This window comes from Salmo salar, chromosome 05 (genome assembly GCF_965601325.2).
Source record: "Salmo salar chromosome 05, fSalSal1, whole genome shotgun sequence".
NCBI classification, from domain to species: Eukaryota; Metazoa; Chordata; class Actinopteri; order Salmoniformes; family Salmonidae; genus Salmo; species Salmo salar.
In genome coordinates, this window is record NC_138295.1 from 17,513,290 (window position 1) to 17,540,348 (window position 27,059).

The following is a 27,059-nucleotide window of genomic DNA, read 5'->3' on the forward strand; positions in this document are numbered from 1 at the left end:
GTTCTTAAAGATTCCAATGGATTTTGATTGTCCTTTATAGCTTTTTCTAATCCATTCAACTTCTCATGAATTTAGCATTGCTCTGCGTTTGTGTCTATTTGAACGGTGTTGTAGAGTGTTTTAAAATGAGTTGTCCATATGTCACCATTTTGTATCGCTAATTCCTCGCTTCGATATTTTTAGTTTTTTCCAATTTTGCCAGAAGTTGTTTGTCTTTATGGACTCCTCAGTTAGTGTCAGCTGCTTGCTGTTGTACTGTGCTTTTTTGGTTCTGAGTGTACGTTTATAGAGTTTTAAAGTCTCACAGTAATGAAGGCGTAATTCACCATTATTTGGGTCTCTGTGCTTTCAGTTCTATAGTGTTCTAAGGTTTTTCCTTATAATTTTACAATCTGCATCAAACCAGTTGTCATCTGTGGTCTTTTTGGTTTGGTTTTTTATCAATTTCAGCTGTGCTTCTTTTTCCATTTTCCTGAATATATAGTTGATGTTTTTACTGCTAGATTGATGCCTTCTTTACTATGAGTGAATGTGGTATCCAGAAAGTTATCTAAGAGTGTTTGGATATTTTGGTTACAGATTGCTTTCTGGTATTCTTCTGTGCTGTTTTGGGCCCATCTGTATGAATTTCTGATGTTCTACAGCTTTCTGGGCTGTGAATATGTGGTTGTTTCCATGTCTGTTCTTTTGAGGAGCAACGTAATTTGGCTGTGATCAGACAGAGGTGTTAGTGGTTTGACAGTGAATGAGCTGAGAGAGAAAGGGTCCATGTCTGTGATCATATAGTCTACTGTACTGTGGCCAAGAGGTGAGCAGTAGGTGAATCTCCCCAAAGAGTAACCTACCATTGACAAAGTACAGACCCAGGCTTCTACAGAGCTGCAACAGATCCCTTCATTTTTGTTGATGGTGCTGTCACGGTTATTTCTATGGGGGAGATTGTGGCAGTTAGAAACAGTATGGCCTGTAATAAAGCTGTCCCCTCGTGTGGTCGTTAGATCAGGTAGTGTTCCTGTGCGCACATTTGTGTCCCCACAGATGAGCACATTTCCCTGGGCCTGGAAATGGCACGTCTCTTCCTCAAGGGTGGGGAAGATCTCTGAGTAATATGGGGATTCTAAGGGATATAAGGAACACATATTTTTCTGGCAGTACAAGTTCTTTTTTCAGTTTTAACCAAATGTGATATTTACCAATTTTGAGGGGATCAATTGGATTTTGCAGTTCGGATGTGTACCAAATGATCAGTCCTCCAGTCTCTGCCTCTATTGACAGAGCTGTGTTTCTGTGATGGCACAATTACCTCTCTGTAGCTTGTGGGACAGTGAGTGACAATGATTCCTATTCATTGAACAAGTAAACTTTTAGTACAATAGGTGTGTGTGTGTGTGTGTGTGTGTGTGTGTGTGTGTGTGTGTGTGTGTGTGTGTGTGTGTGTGTGTGTGTGTGTGTGTGTGTGTGTGTGTGTGTGTGTGTGTGTGTGTGTGTGTGTGTGTGTGTGTGCGTGTGTGTGTGCATGCGTCCGTGTGCGTGTTTGGTGCAGATGTATTGGAGGAGCTATTTAATCTCACTCAATCCTACAGGGTTCTCCTGTCCTCTGAGTAGCTGCGCTGGTCCTGTGGGCCCTGTGGAGTGGAGGAGGGCCAGTTCTGGGCCGTGGGGCTTCCTCTCTGGTCTGGTAGAGGTGGTGGTCTGGTGCGGGGTAGTAGGCTGGGCCCGGTCCAGTCTGACTAAGCTGATGGAGGTGGTGATGCTCTGGTGGTTGGTGGGGCGTTGTGGGGGCCTGGGGCTCCTTGGTGGTGCACTGGTCTGGTAGGGGTCTCTGGGTGGTCCTCTGTCCAGTGCGGCATGGGGTGTTTGTCTACTGTCTGCTTCCTCAGGTGGGAGTGGTCATGCAGATGCTCTGGGGTGATTGTTGGGTGGTGAGCAACGTGCACGTTCAGGAGTAGGCCACACCCTCTGGTGATGTCAGCGTTGACTTTCTGGATGGTACGGGGATGAAAGTCTTTGCGGGACAGCAGAGTGGAGATGGTGATGTGGGAGTTGTGGAACCACTCAGAGGCCCTATCTGCTACTCTGTTGACCAAGCTGCCTACTCTCTCCTGCTCCTCTTGCCGGTTGTTGGTGCCGGTGTGAATAATAATGTGGCCTGGTGTGCCAAAGTCAGGCTGGGACAGGATGTGGAGGGGCCTGTGTACAGGGCCTGTGTACAAGGAGGGGTGTGTGGAGGTGTCACGTCCTGGCCAGTATAAGGGTTAATTGTTATTGTAGTTTGGTCAGGACGTGGCAGAGGGTATTTGTTTTATGTGGTTCAGGGTGGTGTTTTTGTAGTAAGGGCATTTGATTTAGTATTCCGGGGGGTTTTGGGCACTGTTTGATATTCATGTATTCTATGTTTAGTCTAGGTAGTCTGTTTCTATGTTGAGTTAATTGGGGTGGACTTCCAATTGAAGGCAGCTGTGTGGTGTTGCCTTTGATTGGAAGTCCTATATTAGTTGGGTGTGTTTGTCTGTGTATTTGTGGGAGATTGTTTCTTGTTTAGCGTGTGTGAGCCTAACAGGACTGTCTGTAAATCGTGAGTTTATTTTGTTCTTTTTGTATGTTCGTTTTGAGTTTATTAAAAGTTCAAAATGAACTATCTCAACTCTGCTGCATATTGGTCCTCATTTTCCGACGATGATTTCGCCATATCGTCTGACGACGAAGAAATCCTTGACAGAATCTCCCACCAATTAAGGACCAAGCAGCAGAGGAAAATGGATTTCGAGTTGGACTGGCGGGAGAGATGGACCTGGGAGGAAGTTCTGGACGGGGCTGGACCTTGGCACCAGGCTGGGGAGTACCGTCGCCCACGGGAGTAAATTGAGGCAGCCAAGGCAGAGAGGCGGAGGTACGAGGCCTTGGACGCGCTGAGGGAGAAGCACGAGAGGCACCCCCAAGAAATCTTTGGGGGGGGGGGCACACGGGTAGTTTGGCTAGGCCTAGGAAGAGCCGGAAGCCAGCTACCCGTGGTTATATGGAGGAGCGTATGAGGTGGAGAGCGCCATGTTTCGCTGAGAAGCGCACTATCTCACCCATACGCACGCACAGTCCGGTGCGCGTTATTCCAGCCCCTCGCAGGTGCCGTGCTAGAGCGGGCATCCAGCCTGGTAGGAGGATGCCTGCGCAGCGCATCTGGTCGCCGGTACGCCTCCGAGGACCAGGCTACCCAACTCCCGCTCTACGCACGGCTACCATCAGGCCCCTGCACAGCCCAGTCCGCCCTGTACAAGCACCCCGCTCGTACAGGGCTACTAGTTCCATCCAGCCAGGACGGGTTGTGCAGGAGGTAAGATCAAGACCGCCTGTGCGCCTCCATAGCCCTGGGTTTCCAGCTCCTGTCTCTCGTGCGGACCCGGAAGTGCGTCAGCCCAGTCCGACTCGTCCTGTTCCCGCTCCCCGCACTAGCTTGGAGGTGCGTGTTCCCAGTCTGGTACGTCCAGTACCAGCACTACGCACCAGGCTTCAAGTGCGTCATCCCAGTCCGACGTTGCTAGAACTGCCCATCAGTCAAGAGTCGCCAGAACTGCCCGTCAGTCAAGAGTCGCCAGAACTGCCCGTCAGTCAAGAGTTGCCAGAACTGCCCGTCAGTCAAGAGTCGCCAGAACTGCCCGTCAGTCAAGAGTCGCCAGAACTGCCCGTCAGTCAAGAGTCGCCAGAGACACCCACTAGTCAGGAGCTGCCAGAGTGGCCAGACTGCCCGGAGATGCCAGAGTGGCCAGACTGCCCGGAGATGCCAGAATGGCCAGACTGCCCGGAGATGCCAGAGTGGCCAGACTGCCCGGAGATGCCAGAGTGGCCAGACTGCCCGGAGATGCCAGAGTGGCCAGACTGCCCGGAGATGCCAGAGTGGCCAGACTGCCCGGAGATGCCAGAGTGGCCAGACTGCCCGGAGATGCCAGAGTGGCCAGACTGCCCGGAGATGCCAGAGTGGCCAGACTGCCCAGAGATACCAGAGTGGCCAGACTGCCCGGAGATGCCAGACTGCCCGGCAAAGCCAGACTGCCCGGCGAAGCCAGACTGCCCGGCGAAGCCAGACTGCCCGGCGATGCCAGACTGCCCGGCGATGCCAGAGTGGCCCGACTGTCATCCGGGCCAGCCAGAGTGGCCCGACTGTCTTCCGGGTCAGCCCGAGTGGCCCGTCTACCCGGAGCTGCCGGGGTGGGTCGTCTGCCCGGAACTGCCTGAACCAGAGCCACCTCCAGATATAGGTGGGTTGGGGAGGGGGGGTGTAGCACAGTGCCGTCGTTGACGGCAGCCACCCTCCCTTCCCTCCCTTTAGTTAGGGGGATTTTTGTTGTTGTTTGGGGTTTTTGTTATTTTTGAGGTGCTTCCGGGGTTAGCACCTTTAGGGGGGGGGGGGTACTGTCATGTCCTGGCCAGTATAAGAGTTAATTGTTATTGTAGTTTGGTCAGGACGTGGCAGAGGGTATTTGTTTTATGTGGTTCAGGGTGGTGTTTTTGTAGTAAGGGCATTTGATTTAGTATTCCGGGGGGTTTTGGGCACTGTTTGATATTCATGTATTCTATGTTTAGTCTAGGTAGTCTGTTTCTATGTTGAGTTAATTGGGGTGGACTTCCAATTGAAGGCAGCTGTGTGGTGTTGCCTTTGATTGGAAGTCCTATATTAGTTGGGTGTGTTTGTCTGTGTATTTGTGGGAGATTGTTTCTTGTTTAGCGTGTGTGAGCCTAACAGGACTGTCTGTAAATTGTGAGTTTATTTTGTTCTTTTTGTATGTTCGTTTTGAGTTTATTAAAAGTTCAAAATGAACTATCTCAACTCTGCTGCATATTGGTCCTCATTTTCCGACAATGATTTCGCCATATCGTCTGACGACGAAGAAATCCCTGACAGGAGGTGTGTCAATTCATTTGCCAACTCCTCCTTTACCTGCACTAGCTCTCTCCTCATGGTGACCTTAACCTCCTCAAGAGCTGTGGTAAGGCTCTCTCCTCATGGTGACCTTAACCTCCTCAAGAGCTGTGGTAATGCTCTCTCGCAGCTCCTGGACAGAGTTCTTCAGCTGGGTCCTGCACTGGTTGATCTGGTCCTGTAGAAGCTCTGTGTCTGGGCTGGAGGTGGTGTAGCTGAGGGGCTGCTCTTTCAGCTCAGTAACCCATACCTCTAACAGAGCCAGCCTGTCTCTCAGCAGGCTGGTGGCAGTGTGGTCTTGGCTCTGGTGGTTGTAGGCAGGCACGGGGCAGGATAGCCCTGCGTTGGTGTGCCTGAGGTGAGGGGAGAGGTCGGGGTGCTGTCCTTGTCTTTTTTGGTTTCCGCTATTTTCCTTAGGGTGGGGGAAGTCCTGCACAAAGAGCTGAGTGCAGCCTCACTGCCCTGGACCATGACAGTGCTGTTCTGGTACATGTTTACAGTCAGAAACCTGTTTTCCTGGTCCTTCTCGCTGTCCTCAAAAATGTGGATTTGCCTTCCCTTTCTTTGTGGTATAGCTGAAATGCCTGGTTACAGCTGTATGCCAGCCAGTAGTGTGGTCTGTGTGAAATAACAGGTTTGTAACAGTCCTGTTTTGTGAGCAGTCGGCAAACAACGTTTCTGGGTTCTCCCTCAGAATTCTGTCTTTAAAATCAATTTTTTTCCTTTCTCTGATTTGATTTCTGCTGGAAATTCCAAAAGCCTCAGTGGCCATGTTGCTATGGTTACCACCAGTAAACAGTTGGAGCTAGACGGTAAGCTAGCTAACAAATTTGAATTTGGCTAGCTAGCACGATTAAGATTTGTCTTTTAACTCACTCTCTGTCAATCTTTTCCTCCTGTGTTGATCTTCAGTTGTACAATTTGATTACCTAAACATTTTTTGCTAGTTGAATCGTGTCAATCTCACTCTTAACAAGTCAGGAGCTGTTCTTCTTCATAACTTCTCTCTCTTTCAATTTATTATTGAAATTTCTCTCTCTGTCTCTCACTCTCACTCTGTCTCTCTCTCTCTCTCTCTACCTCTCTCTCTCTCTCTCCCTCTCTCTCTCTCTACCTATCTCTGTCTCTCTACCTCTCTCTCTACCGCTCTCTCTCACTTCTCCTCTCTCTCTCTTTATTTCTCTCTCTCTACCGCTCTCTCTGTCTCTCTCTCTCTTCTCCTGTCTCTCTCTCTCTCTACCTCTCTTCCTCTCCCTCTCTCTCTCTCTCTCTACCTTTCTCCCTCTCTCTCTCTCTCTCTCTCTCTACCTTTCTCCCTCTCTCTCTCTACCTCTCTCTCTCTACCTCTCTCTCTACTTCTCTCGCTACCTCTCTCTTTCTCTCTCTCCACCTATCTCTGTCTCTCTACCTCTCTCTCTACCGCTCTCTCTCACTTCTCCTCTCTCTCTCTTTATTTCTCTCTCTCTACCGCTCTCTCTCTCTCTCTGTCTCTCTCTCTCTTCTCCTGTCTCTCTCTCTCTACCTCTCTCTCCTCTCCCTCTCTCTACTTTTCTCCCTCTCTCTCTCTCTCTCTCTCTCTACCTTTCTCCCTCTCTCTCTCTACCTCTCTCTCTACCTCTCTCTCTCTACCTCTCTCTGTCTCTCTCTCTCCTCCTCTCTACCTATCTCTCTCTACCTCTCTCTCTCTACCTCTCTCTGTCTCTCTCTCTCCTCCTCTCTACCTCTCTCTCTCTACCTCTCTCTACCTCTACCTCTCTCTCTACCTCTCTCTCTTTCTCTGACTCTCTCTCTTCTCCTCTCTACCTCTCGCTCTCTACATCTCTCTCGCTCTCTCATCTCTCTCTCTACCTCTCTCTCTTCCCCTCTCCCTTCTCTCTCTCACTTCTCTCTCTATCTCTCTCTCTCTCGCTCTCCCCTCTCTCTCTCGCTTTCTCTCTCTTCTCCTCTACCTCTCTCTCTCCTCCTCTCCTCTACCCTCTCTCTCTCTCCTCCTCTCTCTCTCTTCTCCTCTCTCTCTCTTCTCCTCTCCTCTCTCCTCTCTCTCCTCTCCCTCTCTCTCTCCCCTCTCTCTCTCTCGCTTTCTCTCTCTCTCTCCTCCACCTCTCTCTCCTCCTCTCCTCTCTCTCTCTCTCTTCTCCTCTCTCACTCTCCTCTCTCTCTCTCTCTCCTCTCCTCTCCCTCTCTCTCTCTCTCTCACTCTCTCCTCTCACTCGCTCTCTCCTCCTCTCCTCACTCTCTCTCTCCTCTCCTATCCCTCTCTCTCCTCCTCCACTCTCTTCTCTTAGATTTCCATTACATTTTTTTGTTGCAAACTGTTTTTTTGTACCCTACTGAACAGAACCCAGCCTCCTCCCCCCAGTTGAACAGTAAGTAACAGGAAGCCCTCATTAAGGCTCTGTAATTTGGGTTTTCATTTGCATTATAACAATTAAGTGAAGGAGGTGGTTACGCCACATCGACACCATTGTAAATGAATTAAGATCATCTGATTACACCAGAGAGTGTACAAATGACTGAGTCCCTATATACTATATAGTATGCCAATTTGGACTCAGCCCAAATGATTGTATGTTGGTTTCTCCTTCCCCTTAGAAGACCTGCTGTAAGACTGTATACCGTCTGCACAGCAGTCCAGCAGTACACGCATCATCCCAATGTTTTAAATGTCATTTTCAAACATAAACAATGTTAACACAATATATAATTTAATAGATACAAATCATTACTACTACTAACGCAAGCAGAAACCCAACATACACCACACACTCACTCCCTTTTAGCAGTAATCCACCTCTCCAATGACACAAAAAGAAAAGAGAGTAGCATTAGCAAGAATAGAATGTTGCAGCATATTAGCATCAAGTTGACCATGTCCCAAGGAGCTTTGGTTCAACTGAACATGAGGCGGACAATGAGAATAATGAAACTGAAGGATTCCACTGTGTGTCTTCAGACAGGTCTGATGGAACGGAATTTGTGTGTGTGTGTGTGTGTGTGTGTGTGTGTGTGTGTGTGTGTGTGCGCGCGTGTGTGTGTGTGTGTGTGTGTGTGTGTGTGTGTGTGTGTGTGTGTGTGTGTGTGTGTGTGTGTGTGTGTGTGTGTGTGTGTGTGTGTGTGTGTGTGTGTGTGTGCGCAGGAGAACTGTTGGCCTCCTAACCTTCATTAGCCACCCCTGGCTGGTGTGTCAGGAAGGACAAAGCCTGTTGCCTGATAACGGCTGGCTAGCCACAGGGGGGATGACCAAGACAAATTGCTGCCTGGAAAGACTGATAAGATCGTTATTAGAAACTCTCTGTATCTGTACCAAATGAGAGGGAGAGAGAAAGGGGAGGAGGAGAGGAGAGGAGAGGAGAGGGGAAGAGAGCGAGAAAGAGAGGAGAGAGTCCACTATTAAGTAGCCTACCAATGGAAGTTGGTAGTTCATGCTGTTCAGTTCCATAGCCAGCCAGGTTACCCATGATTCAAGTCAGTATTTGACGTCCATCCATGTCTGAGGACGTCGGGAGATGACATGGAAACCGGACACTAGGGGCAAAAATGAGTCCAGTAAGCATCTGCCTCTGATTCCAAAGTTCGAGTCCATCGATGGAAAGTTCTTTTTCCGATTTTTGTTTTAAGCCTATCCAAACCTTAACCCTTACCTTAACCATTCAGAGTAAATGCCTAAACTTAACCTTAAACACTTAGAAATTTGGCGTTTGGGACAACTTCTAAATTTGATGTTTGAGAAACATGGATGTATGTCTAATTCCAAAGTGAGAGTGTGAGAGCTTGTTGTCCATAGCATGGTGAGATGACAGTGAAATATGTTGGCTGTTAGCCCAACCAGATAGAGTTTAGAAAGAATTCAAAATGGCTGATATAACTGCCCAAGTAATAGTTTACCAAACTGTGTGAAGAGAGAAGAGAGTGATGGCTGCGGAGGAGAGAAGAGAGGGGAAAAGAGGAGTGGAAGGCAGAGAGTAAGTGGAAGGAAAGGAAAGATGGAGAAAAAAGAGGAGAGAGTGAATGGATAGAGGAAAGAGCAAACAAAGACAGAAGACAGAGGGAGTGGAGGGAGTAAAGGATGAACTGAGAAGGAAAGGATGAGCAGGGTTTAGAGACAGAAAGAGAAAGCTAGGGATGAGACTAGAAAGAGAAAGCTAGGGATGAGACTAGAAAGAGAAAGCTAGGGATGAGACTAGAAAGAGAAAGCTAGGGATGAGACTAGAAAGAGAAAGCTAGGGATGAGACTAGAAAGAGAAAGCTAGGGATGAGACTAGAAAGAGAAAGCTAGGGATGAGACTAGAAAGAGAACGCTAGGGATGAGACTAGAAAGAGAAAGCTAGGGATGAGACTAGAAAGAGAAAGCTAGGGATGAGACTAGAAAGAGAAAGCTAGGGATGAGACTAGAAAGAGAAAGCTAGGGATGAGACTAGAAAGAGAAAGCTAGGGATGAGACTAGAAAGAGAAAGCTAGGGATGAGACTAGAAAGAGAAAGCTAGGGATGAGACTAGAAAGAGAAAGCTAGGGATGAGACTAGAAAGAGAAAGCTAGGGATGAGACTAGAAAGAGAAAGCTAGGGATGAGACTAGAAAGAGAAAGCTAGGGATGAGACTAGAAAGAGAAAGCTAGGGATGAGACTAGAAAGAGAAAGCTAGGGATGAGACTAGAAAGAGAAAGCTAGGGATGAGACTAGAAAGTGGTATATTACAAGACGGAGAGAACTGACGAAAGACAGAATCAGTTAGTGAAGAGTGAAATACTATAGCTAAAATCGAGAGAGGGAGCCAAGGGGAAAAAGACAACAATAGACTGTGGAAAAGTAGAGATGCATAATAAGTTGTAGAAAATGTATTCGAGAACAGAGAAGAGAGGATGATTTTAAGAAGAGGAAGTGTGCATGAAGAGTCACTTAAGAGAAAATAGACTATAAAATCCTATGGAATGAGAGAGATGGTTAATAGAGAAACGACAATAGGAACACAAAAATGGCTTATTCTCCAACCCAAATAGCACCCTTTTCCCAATATAGTGCACTACTTGTCCCAAAGCCCTATGGGCCCTGGGGAAAAAGTAGTGCACTATAAAGGGAACATGGTGCGATTTAGGACAAATCAGAGTGGGCTAAAAGATTAGATAGTTCACTAGGAGAGAAGAAAATCAGTCAGAGAAGACCTTTTACAATATGAGGAGGAAGAGATATTAAGAGAAAATAGAATGAGTCAGGGACCATAGCCTAGAACCATAGCCTACAACCATAGCCTGGAACCATAGCCTGGAACCATAGCCGGGGAACCATAGCCGGGGAACCATAGACGGGAACCATAGACGGGAACCATAGACGGGAACCATAGCCGGGAACCATAGCCGGGAACCATAGACGGGAACCATAGACGGGAACCATAGACGGGAACCATAGCCGGGAACCATAGACGGGAACCATAGACGGGAACCATAGTCGGGAACCATTGTCGGGAACCATAGCCGGGAACCATAGTCGGGAACCATAGCCGGGAACCATAGTCGGGAACCATAGTCGGGAACCATAGCATTGAACCATAGCCGGGAACCATAGCCGGGGAACCATAGACGGGAACCATAGTCGGGAACCATAGTCGGGAACCATAGACGGGAACCATAGCCGGGAACCATAGTCGGGAACCATAGCCGGGAACCATAGTCGGGAACCATAGTCGGGAACCATAGCATTGAACCATAGCCGGGAACCATAGCCGGGGAACCATAGACGGGAACCATAGTCGGGAACCATAGTCGGGAACCATAGCCGGAAACCATAGCCGGAAACCATTGTCGGGAACCATAGCCGGAAACCATAGTCGGAAACCATTGTCGGGAACCATAGCCGGGAACCATAGCCGGGAACCATAGACGGGAACCATAGTCGGGAACCATAGCCGGGGAACCATAGCGCTGAAGACTCCACTAGGGGCATGGGGAAGAAACACCGCCGGTGTGCATGTGTGTACAATCCAGTGTGAACGACTGTATTGACCTCATCACTGTCACAGATATACCACAGATCTTCTAACAGCACATCTCACTGTATTCCTCTTGATTAACAAATCATTAGCTTTCTGCTTGCTCAGCTCAAATGTCACGTTTAGAGGAATGCCTACACACACACACACACACACACACACACACACACACACACACACACACACACACACACACACACACACACACACACACACACACACACAGAGAGATGCACACACACACACACACACACGCACACACAGATGCACACACACACAGAGATGCACACACACAGATGCACACACACACACACACACACACAGACGCACACACACACACACACACACACACGCACACACACACACACACACACACACACACACACAGACGCACACACACACACACACACACACAGATGCACACACACAGATGCACACACACAGATGCACACACACACACACAGACGCACACACACACACACACACACACACACACACACACAGATGCACACACACACACACACACACACACACACACAGAACTGTATATCATCTAATGGTTAATTAATAAGCCATTGCCCTCGTGCAGAGGAATCACAATGTTATGGCTAATGTTATGCTTACCGTCAGTCTGAAATTGGATCAGTTGGTTTTGATTTCTCTTACATTAATTGAGTTAGTTATGAGAGCACAGTTTATTCAGTGATAATTGTACTTTTTGTTAATCTTCAGCAAAACATCCCTGGCATGCAAAACTCTGAGGACATGGTGAAGGCAAGCTGAAACAGATCCTTCAAGACAAACTTTCAAGACTAACAAAGTTTAGGGGACAAATTCTAATAAACAAGTTCAGGAAAACCACTTGCCTTTCCTGTTGGATTCCCCACAAACATTGTAATACTCTGACAGGCAAGCCGATTCCCTCACACACTCCGGTCACCACATCAGGCTAATGCAGACAGTAGAGAACCCTTCAGGAGAGATTAGAGTTCTCTGGTCGCCATGAAGTTAGAGATGATGGATGTGATTAATAAATCTGTCGTCGCCATGACGCCCTCTGAGCTGCTGAGAACAGACCAAACTATTTAACAGAGAGAGAAAGAGGGGAGGGAGAGAGACGGAGAGGGATAAAAAGAGAAAGAAAGAAAGAAAGAAAGAAAGAAAGAAAGAAAGAAAGAAAGAAAGAAAGAAAGAAAGAAAGAAAGAAAGAAAGAAAGAAAGAAAGAAAGAAAGAAAGAAAGAAAGAAAGATGGTTTATTGTTGATTTGTTTCACTGTGACTGTCATCTGTCTTGTGATGTTTTGACATGTGTGTGACAAATCCGTCTCAGCTCTTCATGTTTACATGCACTGTGCTTGACCTTGTCATCATTAATAACATGACTATTATGTGTGTCCCAAATGGCACCCCATTCCATATATAGTGCACTACTTTTGAATAGAAAGCACCCCATTCCCTATAAAATGCACTACTTTTGACTAGAAAGCACCCCATTCCCTATATAGTGCACTACTTTGACTAGAAAGCACCCCATTCCCTATATAGTGCACTACTTTGACTAGAAAGCACCCCATTCCCTATATAGTGCACTACTTTGACTAGAAAGCACCCCATTCCCTATATAGTGCACTACTTTGACTAGAAAGCACCCCATTCCCTATATAGTGCACTACTTTGACTAGAAAGCACCCCATTCCCTATATAGTGCACTACTTTGACTAGAAAGCACCCCATTCCCTATATAGTGCACTACTTTGACTAGAAAGCACCCCATTCCCTATATAGTGCACTACTTTGACTAGAAAGCACCCCATTCCCTATATAGTGCACTACTTTGACTAGAAAGCACCCCATTCCCTATATAGTGCAATACTAGAAAGCACCCCATTCCCTATATAGTGCACTACTTTGACTAGAAAGCACCCCATTACCTATATAGTGCACTACTTTGACTAGAAAGCACCCCATTCCCTATATAGTGCAATACTAGAAAGCACCCCATTCCCTATATAGTGCACTACTTTGACTAGAAAGCACCCCATTCCCTATATAGTGCACTACTTTGACTAGAAAGCACCCCATTCCCTATATAGTGCACTACTTTTGACTAGAAAGCACCCCATTCCCTGTATAGTGCACTACTTTTGACTCAAAAGCAAGACATAGTGTGCTATATAGGGATTACGGTGCCATTTGGGATGCCCGACTATGTCAAACATGATGATGAGAGGACCTGACGTCCTATGTAACGCCAAAATGGCAAAGCTAAAGTAGCAGTGTCTTGTTTGTCCAGCGAAAGCAAAAATGTTGTTCTCTGAGATATTTACTTAAGTAATTCACTTTTGAGTGCTTTGTTGAAGGATATGGACCATTCCCAAAGGACATTTATTCTGTTGCTTATTTCTTCTGATGCACACTCTGTCTATATCAAGACAATAACAGTGAATCAACTACAGCTTCAGATGTGGAAGTCAAATGTAAAAATGCTGCACTCTTTTAGCTAGGACACATTACTCTCCTTTCTCCTTGTCTTTTCACAATTAATCTGTTAATGGAAGAGTGTGTGCAGAGGAAAACATTGAAACCTGGGGCCGTATGAAGCATCTCAGAGTAGGAGTCCCCCTGTCCATGTAATCTTATTCATTCTGATAAAAGGCACTCCTACTCTGAGATGCTTCATACATATGTCCCCTGGTGTCTGTTCTATTTCACTTTCCTCAGTTCAAATCACTATGTATGTGTCCCAAATGGCACCCTATTCCCTACATAGTACACTACTATTGACCAGGGCCCATAGGGCTAGAAAGCAGCAGTGCATTGGCAGTTCACATCACTATGTTCACATCCCTACATAAGGCCCATAGGGACCCTGGTCAGCGCAGCACTAGACTGCGGTGCCCCTACCATGGCGACCGATAACGCTCCCAGTTTCTTTCACTCTTTTCGCCGCCTCCGCATAAGAGGCACACTGGACAGCTCTTACCCTGGTGATCTATGTCTCCTTCGCACTCTTCAAATCATTTTGTCTGATGAATGGATGCATGCTGGGTAATTGATGTGTAAATCAGCTGGAGGTCAATGATCAGTCACACACCTGGTGAAGCAGAATAGACAGCCTCGTTGACACACCTGGTGAAGCAGAATGGACAGCCTCGTTAACACACCTGGTGATGCAGAATAGACATCCTCGTTACCACACCTGGTGAAGCAGAATAGACAGCCTCGTTACCACACCTGGTGAAGCAGAATAGACAGCCTCGTTGACACACCTGGTGAAGCAGAATGGACAGCCTCGTTAACACACCTGGTGAGGCAGAATAGACAGCCTCGTTACCACACCTGGTGAAGCAGAATAGACAGCCTCGTTAACACACCTGGTGAAGCAGAATAGACAGCCTCGTTACCACACCTGGTGAAGCAGAATAGACAGCCTCGTTACCACACCTGGTGAAGCAGAATAGACAGCCTCGTTACCACACCTGGTGAAGCAGAATAGACAGCCTCGTTAACACACCTGGTGAAGCAGAATAGACAGCCTCGTTACCACACCTGGTGAAGCAGAATAGACAGCCTCGTTACCACGCCTGGTGAAGCAGAATAGACAGCCTCGTTACCACACCTGGTGAAGCAGAATAGACAGCCTCGTTAACACACCTGGTGAAGCAGAATAGACAGCCTCGTTAACACACCTGGTGAAGCAGAATAGACAGCCTCGTTAACACACCTTGTGAAGCAGAATAGACAGCCTCGTTAACACACCTGGTGAAGCAGAATAGACAGCCTCGTTAACACACCTGGTGAAGCAGAATAGACTGCCTCGTTGACACACCTGGTGAAGCAGAATAGACTGCCTCGTTACCACACCTGGTGAAGCAGAATAGACAGCCTCGTTAACACACCTGGTGAAGCAGAATAGACAGCCTCGTTGACACACCTGGTGAAGCAGAATAGACTGCCTCGTTACCACACCTGGTGAAGCAGAATAGACAGCCTTGTTAACCATGTCATTGTTTTAGCTTTTGATCTTAGCTGTCAGCTGTTAGCTGTGTGTGTGTGTGTGTGTGTGTGTGTGTGTGTGTGTGTGTGTGTGTGTGTGTGTGTGTGTGTGTGTGTGTGTGTGTGTGTGTGTGTGTGTGTGTGTGTGTGTGTGTGTGTGTGTGGAGGAGCATTGAATGGAGACATGAATTAGGTTACTTTTCTGTTTTAGCCGAAGTGAAATGTTGTTTTACAAATTTCATATAGTAGTGTAATTTCATGGAGAAATGTAATTTCATGGAGAAGTGTAATTTCATGAAAAACAGAGTTCATTTGTGTCATAAATGATGGAGCAGAAGGGTTCATGATTCCTCTATTGAGTTATTGTTCTGCTGTTTGATTTTGATGTGTTTTGAAATAGACAGATAGAATATGACCTCCTGATACATAGCTAATTCATTTGACTGCAGTATTGAGATGAGACACAGCTTGTTGGGCTGAGAAATGAACAGGGATGTTTAGATTAGCTATATTACCAGGTATGATGAGCTCTGCCTCCTGCACACACGCACGCACACACACACACTTCTCTCTACTGACTGAGGAGAATCCGACACAAAGCATCCATTACAGAGCTGTAGAAAGGCACAAAACTGAGATAAGGATGAACAAACATAAACAGATTGTACATAAACAACTTGTCTGTGGGAATAAAGACTTAAACATTGATTCAGAACTCTTGACAGTGTTCTAGTGTTCTTCTACTCTCGTCTTGACCTACAACATTTAGAACAATATCAGGCCCAATCTGTTTGGTCACTCTTCCTTTCAAGTCTCTCTATTGTATCGCCATGGCAGCATGGCCCTCCAGCGGAACTCTAGGAGGTTTGAAACAGTTGTCTCTGTGGTGATATAAACCGAAGTCGACGTGAGCTGCTGCTGCTGTACGGGGAGGGATACGGACGCCCCGGGTCCTCCTGGCTCAGAATGTAGGCCAGTGGGTGAGCGGAAGGGACAGCCACGTAGCGCCATCCCCCTACCACGGGAAAATGGTCCTAACCGTTGTCTCTGTCTCCATGGTGACAAGTTAATATTTTACAGAACTGTTAGAAATTACAAGAGCCTGAGGCCACAAAGAGACACAGCCCTTTATTTCTGTATTTGTTTTTCCATGTTCAACTATTCACTCCCTCGCTTGCTCTCTCCATCACAGGGACTTGAAATAACTGCTGGCCTCATTATCCAGGGCTACATCCCAAATGGTTCCCTATTTTCTATGTAGTGCACTACTTCTGACCAAGGTCCCTAAGAATGGAGGGAATACTCTTAACAATGAATGGGTTGCTTCCTCCGTGTTAGTTTACCAGCATGTGCTGAAAGAGAAGTGCAGGCCTATCCACCTGTATTCATTCTAATTCACTTACACAGCATTTCCATCAGCTATACCTGACTGTTAAAGGCAAGACCAGCGTAGACCGTTCATCGTTGGAGGACCCTATTGTCTGCACTTTCCATTTAATAACTGATAACAATCATTTGAAATATACCGGCAGACTGTAATTATCAGTATACAGTTTTCGTTTATCGCTTTGGTACTATTTTTCACAAGTATGTGGTAAAATGTCACAACTCTGAGTACAAAACTAAAAACAGATCATCAAAAAGGCACATTTTCAACTAAGTACAACACACAAAATCACACAGTAATTTCTTCACCAAACCTAATCAGTGTTTCATCTGGAAATACCTTCCATATAAAGTCATTGCCTTTCACAATGCGATGCTCACAATGCTTTTCATATGACGCTCTTCTCATTTGTTTAAATACATTTGACCATCACTTAATCCAACTGCGCTTAATGGTTAATCACTTAACCGTTTGGTAAACCTAGAAATGTTAAACTGGTTTGTCTACTATGTATGGATGTTAAACTGGTTTGTCTACTATATATGGATGTTAAACTGGTTTGTCTACTATATATGGATGTTAAACTGGTTTGTCTACTATATATGGATGCTAAACTGGTTTGTCTACTATATATGGATGTTAAACTGGTTTGTCTACTATATATGGATGTTAAACTGGTTTGTCTACTCTATATGGATGTTAAACTGGTTTGTCTACTATATATGGATGTTAAACTGGTTTGTCTACTATATATGGCTTTTGAGAACAGAAATAAGATGTGTGTTTGTAAAGTAGAAACATCTAGATGACATGTATGATGCATGATAACCATACATAATGACTAGTGTAAAGTAGAAACATCTAGATGACATGTATGATGCATGATAACCATACATAATGACTAGTGTAAAGTAGAAACATCTAGATGACATGTATGATGCATGATAACCATACATAATGACTAGTGTAAAGTAGAAACATCTAGATGACATGTATGATGCATGATAACCACACATAATGACTAGTGTAAAGTAGAAACATCTAGATGACATGTATGATGCATGATAACCATACATAATGACTAGTGTAAAGTAGAAACATCTAGATGACATGTATGATGCATGATAACCATACATAATGACTAGTGTAAAGTAGAAACATCTAGATGACATGTATGATGCATGATAACCATACATAATGACTAGTGTAAAGTAGAAACATCTAGATGACATGTATGATGCATGATAACCATACATAATGACTAGTGTAAAGTAGAAACATCTAGATGACATGTATGATGCATGATAACCATACATAATGACTAGTGTAAAGTAGAAACATCTAGATGACATGTATGATGCATGATAACCATACATAATGACTAGTGTAAAGTAGAAACATCTAGATGACATGTATGATGCATGATAACCATACATAATGACTAGTGTAAAGTAGAAACATCTAGATGACATGTATGATGCATGATAACCATACATAATGACTAGTGTAAAGTAGAAACATCTAGATGACATGTATGATGCATGATAACCATACATAATGACTAGTGTAAAGTAGAAACATCTAGATGACATGTATGATGCATGATAACCATACATAATGACTAGTGTAAAGTAGAAACATCTAGATGACATGTATGATGCATGATAACCATACATAATGACTAGTGTAAAGTAGAAACATCTAGATGACATGTATGATGCATGATAACCACACATAATGACTAGTGTAAAGTAGAAACATCTAGATGACATGTATGATGCATGATAACCATACATAATGACTAGTGTAAAGTAGAAACATCTAGATGACATGTATGATGCATGATAACCATACATAATGACTAGTGTAAAGTAGAAACATCTAGATGACATGTATGATGCATGATAACCATACATAATGACTAGTGGTTACTGCTATTGGTTACCATATAAAAGGGGGTGTGTGAACAATTGCGATGTGTTTCAACATGGAGCAGATAGACAGAAAGGGAGAGGAAGAAAGAGCTCATGGACAATGAGCCTGTCAAAGAGGTGGACATCAGAGAGAGGGAGGCAGACGCCAGGTAACTGTTGTGTCTGGTGAAGTCTGGGCCATCGTCGTTGACCATGTGGTAAACACAGGTCTTACCATGGCACAGGCTGCCACATGAGTTCACCCCAATCTGAAAATATCAACTGTCAATTCGGTCTGCAGGCTAAGCACTATGCTTTACGATTACGGGGCGGCAGGTAGCCCAGTGGTTAGAGCTTTGGGCCAATAACCGGAAGGTTGCAAGATCGAATCCCTGAGCTGACAAGGTAAAAATCTGTTGTTCTGCCCCTGAACACGACAGTTAAACCCCTGTTACTAGGCCGTCATTGTTAAATAATAAATACAGCAAATTCTCATTTTGTTCAGCGTGGAAGGTGTACAATCGCCATCCCCGTGAGCGTGCCACCCTCCTTCTGGCCATGGATGATGCATGCGACAACATCAATGCAGACCAATGTCAAGCTTGGATCTGTAACGCCACACAAAAAAATCCCACGGTTCATGAACAACGAGGACATTCACAGTGATGTGGATGAGAATTTATGGCCAAATGCTCAAGATAGGCTTGATGCAAATGAATGCATGCTAAACGTTGTTTCATGTTCATTCATTTAGTTTGTTTCATCTCATTTCTTACATTGAATTATAAACAGTACATCAATGTTGCAATTATATCAGGAATGATTTTTTTGCATGAATGATTGTAGAGGATGTCTTCATTGATCACACTTTTGACTACACATTGGAGAGATATTATGGAAATTAGAGATTTTCTGCCAATTGTGTGGGATAATGTAAGTATAGTGCCTAATGTGAAAACTGTGTAATCTACTGTAATTTACAGTACTGTAGCATATTACTTTCAGCACTTCTACGGGCGATTTGAAACACATATCTTGCATTGTTTGCTATTAGATTAACTGGTAGTTAAAACATCTCAATTGAAAAGATATTATGTTGCGTTTTGGAGATTAAACCAATGTTCTCATTACATTTACCAATAAACTTAGATTTTGAATCAATAATTGTGTGGTGAGAGATGCTTACAATCCAAATCAATGCACAATGACAGGTTTTTAATTAAAGACTGGCTGTGTGACCAGTTTGGAGTTTTGTACCAAGAGTTGTGAAAATGTACCACATACTTGTGAAAACAGCACCAAAGTGACAAACAACAACTCTAATATGATTTTACTGTGGGTGATGAAGTGTGTCTGTCTCTTTCTTTGTCTCTCTGTCTCTCTCTCTCTCTCTCTCTCTCTCTCTCTCTCTCTCTGTGTGTGTGTCTCTCTGTGTCTCTCTGTGTCTCTCTCTCTGTCTCTCTCTCTGTCTCTCTCTCTGTCTCTGTGTCTCTCTCTGTCTCCCTCGCTCGTGCTCTCTCTCTCTCTCTGTCTCTCTCTCTCTCTCTCTCTGTCTCTCTCTCACTCTCTGTCTCTCTCTCTGCCTCTAGATCTCTCTCTGTGTCTCTCTCGCTCTCTCTCTATGTGTCTCTCTCTGTCTCTCTATGTGTCTCTCTCTGTCTCTCGCTGTGTCTCTCTGTGTCTCTCTCTCTGTCTCTCTCTCTGTCTCTCTCTCTGTCTCTGTGTCTCTCTCTGTCTCCCTCGCTCGTGCTCTCTCTCTCTCTCTGTCTCTCTCTCTCTCTCTCTCTGTCTCTCTCTCACTCTCTGTCTCTCTCTCTGCCTCTAGCTCTCTCTCTCTGTGTCTCTCTCGCTCTCTCTCTATGTGTCTCTCTCTGTCTCTCTATGTGTCTCTCTCTGTCTCTCGCTGTGTCTCTCTCTGTGTCTCCCTCGCTGTCTCCGTCGCTCGCGCTCTCTCTCTGTCTCTCTCTGTCTCTCTGTCTCTCTCTCTGTCTGTCTCTCTCTCTCTCTGTCTCTCTCTCTCTCTCTGTCTCTCTCTCTCTCTCTGTGTGTCTCTCTCTCTCTCTCTCTCTCTGTGTCTCTCTCTCTCTCTCTGTCTCTCTCTCTCTCTCTCTCTCTCTCTTTGTGTCTCTCTCTCTCTGTGTCTCTCTCTCTCTCTATGTCTCTCTCTCTCTCTCTCTCTCTCTCTGTGTCTCTCTCTCTCTCTGTGTCTCTCTCTCTCTCTCTGTCTCTCTCTCTCTCTCTGTGTCTCTCTCTCTCTCTGTGTGTCTCCCTCGCTGTCTCCCTGTCTCTCTCTGTCTCTGTCTCTGTCTCTGTCTCTGTCTCTCTCACTCTCTCAATTCAATTCAATTCAAGGGGCTTTATTGGCATGGGAAACATGTGTTAACATTGCCAAAGCAAGTGAAATAGATAATATACAAAAGTGAGAAAAAAACAATAACAATTAACAGTAAACATTACACAAACAGAAGTTTCAAAAGAATAAAGACATTACAAATGTCATATTATGTATATATACAGTGTTGTAACAATGTACACATGGTTAAAGTACACAAGGGAAAATAAATAAGCATAAATATGGGGTGTTTTTACAATGGTGTTTGTTCTTCACTGGTTGCCCTTTTCTTGTGGCAACAGGTCACAAATCTTGCTGCTGTGATGGCACACTGTGGAATTCCACCCAGTAGATATGGGAGTTTAACAAAATTGGTTGTGTTTTCAAATTCTTTGTGGATCTGTGTAATCTGAGAGAAATATGTGTCTCTAATATGGTCATACATTTGGCAGGAGGTTAGGAAGTGCAGCTTAGTTTCCACCTCATTTTGTGGGCAGTGGGCACATAGCCTGTCTTCTCTTGAGAGCCATGTCTGCCTACGGCGGCCTTTCTCACTGAGTCTGTACATAGTCAAAGCTTGGGTCAGTTTGGGTCAGTCACGGTGGTCAGGTATTCTGCCACTGTGTACTCTCTTTTTAGGGCCAAATAGCATTCTAGTTTGCATTCTAGTTTCTTTGTTAATTCTTTCCAATGTGTCAAGTAATTATCTTTTTGTTTTCTCATGATTTGGTTGGGTCTAATTGTGTTGCTGTCCTGGGGCTCTGTGGGGTCTGTTTGTGTTTGTGAACAGAGCCCCAGGACCAGCTTGCTTAGGGGACTCTTCTCCAGGTTCCTCTCTCTGTAGGTGATGGCTTTGTTATGGAAGGTATTTCTCTTTCTCTCTCTCTCTCTCTCTCTCTCTCTCTCTCTCCTCTCTCTCTCTCTCTCTCTCTCTCTCTCTCTCTCTCTCTCTCTCTCTCTCTCTCTCTCTCTCTCTCTCTCTCTCTGTCTCTCTCTGCCTCTCTCTGCCTCTCTCGCTCTCTCTCTCTGTGTCTCTCTCTGTGCCTCTCACGCTCTGTGTGTCTCTCTCTCTGTCTCACTCTCTCTCTCTGTCTCTCTCTCTCTGTTTCCACTGAAGTAGATGTGACAGCAAAGCTTAAGGAGGATCATGCAGACCCCAATACACACACACACACACACACACACACACACACACACACACACACACACACACACACACACACACACACACACACACACACACACACACACACACACACACACACACACACACATTAAAGAGCTTCCCCAAAGATTCCTGTCAGCTTAATGTCTGTGGCAGGGTGAGCTCTTTTCTCCCTCCCTCCCTCATCCTCTCTTTCTCTCCCTCCCTCTCTCTTTCCCTTATGGTTCAAATCCTTCCCTCTCTCTTTCCCTCACCCTCTCTCTCTTTCTATCCATCTGCCTTTCTCTCACCCTCTACATCAGCCGCCTGCTCTTGCTCTCGTATCCTCATAATCTCCTCTCCTCTCTCTCACTGTCTCTCTCTCTCACTATCTCTCTCTTTCACAAGATTTCTCTCTCTCTCGCTCTCCTTCCTTCCCTCCACCTCTTTCACCATCATGTCGTTATCTGGACAATTTTCACGTTACTAATCTGCTCTATGCTGACACAGAGCTATGCAATTTAACACTGGGAGAGTTCAACACACACACACACACTCACACACAGAGATCTCAGACTTTCCCAACTGTGTGTGTGCGCGCCTGCATCAGGGAGGATGGTTATGACACACACAAAAAGATTTGCAGTTTGGTGAGGGGGCTGGTTTCATACATAATGCTGCACACATACACACACACAATCACTGCTACTGTTCCAATCGTCACAGAGCCTGGGTAACCATGGGAACAGAGGAGCGTGTTTGTGTTCCAGTAGCCTAGAACCCTTTGGGTTCATAAACCATGAGTGCACATACACTATCTTATCAATGGATAGGAAGAGATATGCAGGCTAATACACTACCTTATCACTGGATAGAAAGAGAGATGCAGGTTATCACACTACCTTATCACTGGATAGAAAAAGAGATGCAGGTTAATACACTACCTTATCACTGGATAGAAAGAGAGATGCAGGTTATTACACTACCTTATCACAGGATAGAAAAAAAGATGCAGGTTATCACACTACCTTATCACTGGATAGAAAGAGAGATGCAGGTTATCACACTACCTTATCACAGGATAGAAAAAGAGATGCAGGTTAATACACTACCTTATCACTGGATAGAAAAAGAGATGCGGGTTATCACACTACCTTATCACTGGATAGAAAGAGAGATACAGGCTAATGCAGTACCTTATCACTGGATAGAAAGAGAGATACAGGTTAATACACTACCTTATCACTGGATAGCAAGAGAGATACAGGTGATCACACTACCTTATCACTGGATAGAAATAGAGATGCAGGTTATCACACTACCTTATCGCTGGATAGAAAGAGATATGCAGGTTATCACACTACCTTATCACTGGATAGAAAAAGAGATGCAGGCTAATACACTACCTTATCATTGGATAGGAAGAGAGATGCAGGTTAATACACTTCCTCTGTCACTGGATTGGAATTGGTATGCAGGCTAATACACTACCTTATCATTGGATAGGAAGAGATATGCATGATAATACACTACCTTATCACTGGATAGGAAGAGAGATGCAGGCTAATACATTACCTTATCTTTGGATAGGAAGAGATATGCAGGCTAATACACTACATTATCACTGGATAGGGAGAGTGATGCAGGTTAATAATTAATACACTACCTTATCACTGGATAGAAAGAGAGATACAGGTTAATACACTACCTTATCACTGGATAGAAAGAGAGATGCAGGTTAATACACTACCTTATCACTGGATAGGAAGAGAGATGCAGGTTAATACACTACCTTTTCACTGGATAGAAAGAGAGATGCAGATTAACACACTACCTTATCACTGGATAGAAAGAGAGCTGCAGGCTAATACACTACCTTATCACTTGATAGAAAGAGAGATGCGGATTAATACACTACCTTATCACTGGATAGAAAGAGAGATGCAGATTAACACACTACCTTATCACTGGATAGAAAGAGAGCTGCAGGCTAATACACTACCTTATCACTTGATAGAAAGAGAGATGCAGGCTAATACACTACCTTATCACTTGATAGAAAGAGAGATGCAGGCTAATACACTACCTTATCACTGGATAGAAAGAGAGATGCATGTTATCACACTGCCTTATCACTGGATAGAAAGAGAGATGCAGGTTATCACACTACTTTATCACTGGATAGAAAGAGAGATGCAGGTTATCACACTGCCTTATCACTGGAGAGAAAGAGAGATGCAGGTTAATAATTAATACACTACCTTATCACTGGATAGAAAGAGAGATGCAGGATAATACACTACTTTATCAGTGGATAGGAAGAGAGATGCAGGCTAATACACTACCTCATCACTGGATAGGAAGAGATATGCAGGCTAATACATTACCTTCTCATTGGATAGGAAGAGATATGCAGGCTAATACATTGCCTTATCATTGGATAGGAAGATATATGCAGGCTAATACACTACCTTATCGCGGGATAGGAAGAGGTATGCAGGCTATTAATTAATACACTACCTTGTCACTGGATAGAAAGAGAGATACAGGTTAATACACTACCTTATCACTGGATAGGAAGAGAGATGCAGGCTAATACATTACCTTATCTTTGGATAGGAAGAGATATGCAGGCTAATACATTACCTTATCATTGGATAAGAAGAGATATGCAGGCTAATACACTACATTATCACTGGATAGGGAGAGCGATGCAGGTTAATAATTAATACACTACCTTATCACTGGATAGAAAAAGAGATACAGGTTAATACACTACCTTATCACTGGATAGAAAGAGAGATGCAGGCTAATACACTACCTCATCACTGGATAGAAAGAGAGATACTATCCTGTGCAGGGCCTTAGGTTTGAGAACTGTGCTTTACAAATTAAATACATTATTTGTGTTGTTATTATTATTATTTGAAAACTTAGCACACTGAGCCTTTGTTCAATTTCAGTTTGATACTATTCTCCCCTGTGGAAATGATGCTGAGAAGTATTGAGATTTTTCTAGATATATTTTCAGTGTGACATCATGCTACTTTTTTCTGCTAAGAATGCTCCAACTCTCAAACTCTCAGGTTTTTAGAGTTTAGGAGAAACGGTAACAGTTTGTTGTTCTGTACTGCTCCACTTCAAAACAACAACATACTATTTTTCTAAGTATTCACTGATCATCTTGATGGAAGATATTTATTTGACAAAATCTCTTGTAGTCTAGGACAGCTCTGTTCAGAATAATAACACATTTTTCTTCCTCATAAGGTCATCTTATTAAATAGTCTGATCATTTAAACTGATAGACATCTCTAAAAATCACCTCGACCTAAATGGAATCTGTGTAAATCATAAAGAAATGCAGGCTTAAACTTAGGCCAGGATTCAATCAAACACACGTTTTTGACACACGCACAATGCTTGACATATAAAAAGTCATTTCAGCTTGAGCCGACATCTGGCATTTGCCACGAATGCGATCTCTGTGGACGTTGGAGAAATTGCCTTTAAAACGGAGCATTGTCAGTAGCGCTCTCGCTAGAACACGGCTCTCTCTGATTGTATCCTGGTCTTCAACTTAACCCTTGGCCTACAATGGTCACGCCCTCACGGAAATCGAATTAACATAATAAAAATATCCCCATCAAAATCCTTCAGTTTAAGCTAGAGATATGTGGATTTTTGCATTGGATGCGTTTCAATCCACAGCATCCTCTGATATCACCCTTCCACATCTGTGGTGAAAGGTGGCAGAGCTAGAACGATGGTTGTCAGAACATGAGACATCCCAAAAATCCGTCTTCTCACGAAAACATCTGTAGCTTCTGAACAGTTTGGAAGTTAGAAGTTGGTACAGCCTCCTCTGCCAACTTCTGTCTGTAGTGTCTGAACGGTTTGTAAGTTAGAAGTTGGTACAGCCTCCTCTGCCAACTTCTGTCTGTAGTGTCTGAACGGTTTGGAAGTTAGAAGTTGGTACAGCCTCCTCTGCCAACTTCTGTCTGTAGTGTCTGAATGGTTTGGAAGTTAGAAGTTGGTACAGCCTCCTCTGCCAACTTCTGTCTGTAGTGTCTGAACAGTTTGGAAGTTAGAAGTTGGTACAGCCTCCTCTGCCAACTTCTGTCTGTAGTCTCTGAACGGTTTCCACTACCTCTTTCCACTACCTCTGTGGGAAGCTGAGACTCTCACGAACACAATGGTGTTCTACGTTTTGCCCTAGGACGTCCATAAGCCTCACAAGTCTGATCTTTTATCTTTCTTACAGTATATCGCTCATATCTTTTTGGGACTATCTGTTTTCCATGTAGTGAATCTGTTATTCAATGCGTTTCTATTGGCTAATAGCAGTAATGCCAAATTCAATGTTTTATCCAATATTATTATTTATTTATTTTTGATACCCCCCAGGTTTAGACAGGGCTTAGACTCTAGAGGGTTAAACATCTTCTAATGCTAACAACATCCTGCTAACATCAGATGGGTATGAGTGTACAGACAGACTCTTGTTGGTGTCCCGTCCATAAATATTTGAAGGCTGTGAAAATAGATAAATATTTGAGAGTTGAATACATTACTAATTCATAAGAAAATAAGATGAATAATTGAAGAGGAACGTGGAACGATGCAGCTGATATTCCTTAATTTCCTTTTTCCCCTGAATCCAAACACATCGCTCCATTAAAGACTGAACAACAAATGTCTGTGTCTGAAATAACACCCTATTCCCTATTTACAGTAGTAAACTACATGACGCAGCCAGTAACATCATTCTCTCAAACGGAGCAGTTTCCATTTAACACAAAAAAAGGAAATAAAGATACAATGCTACAAAACTGTAAATCTCAAAGAGTTGGGAAGGTAGGACTTCTTTCTTCATTATATCATCATTAAATGCATGTTGGCCTCTAACTCATTGTTATGATAAGTGAATAAGCCAATTCTGATGCCAGAATGGCCCATTATAAAGCATAGTTATTACATTTTTATAACACGTAGAATCATGAGACCGACGAGCTAGTTATCTTAAAATCAGTCATCACTACCAGGGGGATCTCATCAGTCATCACTACCAGGGGGATGTCATCAGTCCTCACTACCAGGGGAATCTCATCAGTCCTCGCTACCAGGGGGATCTCATCAGTCCTCACTACCAGGGGGAGCTCATCAGTCCTCACTACCAGGGGAATCTCATCAGTCCTCACTACCAGGGGGATCTCATCAGTCCTCACTACCAGGGGGAGCTCATCAGTCCTCACTACCAGGGGAATCTCATCAGTCCTCACTACCAGGGGGAGCTCATCAGTCCTCACTACCAGGGGAATCTCATCAGTCCTCACTACCAAGGGGATCTCATCAGTCCTCACTACCAGGGGGATCTCATCAGTCCTCACTACC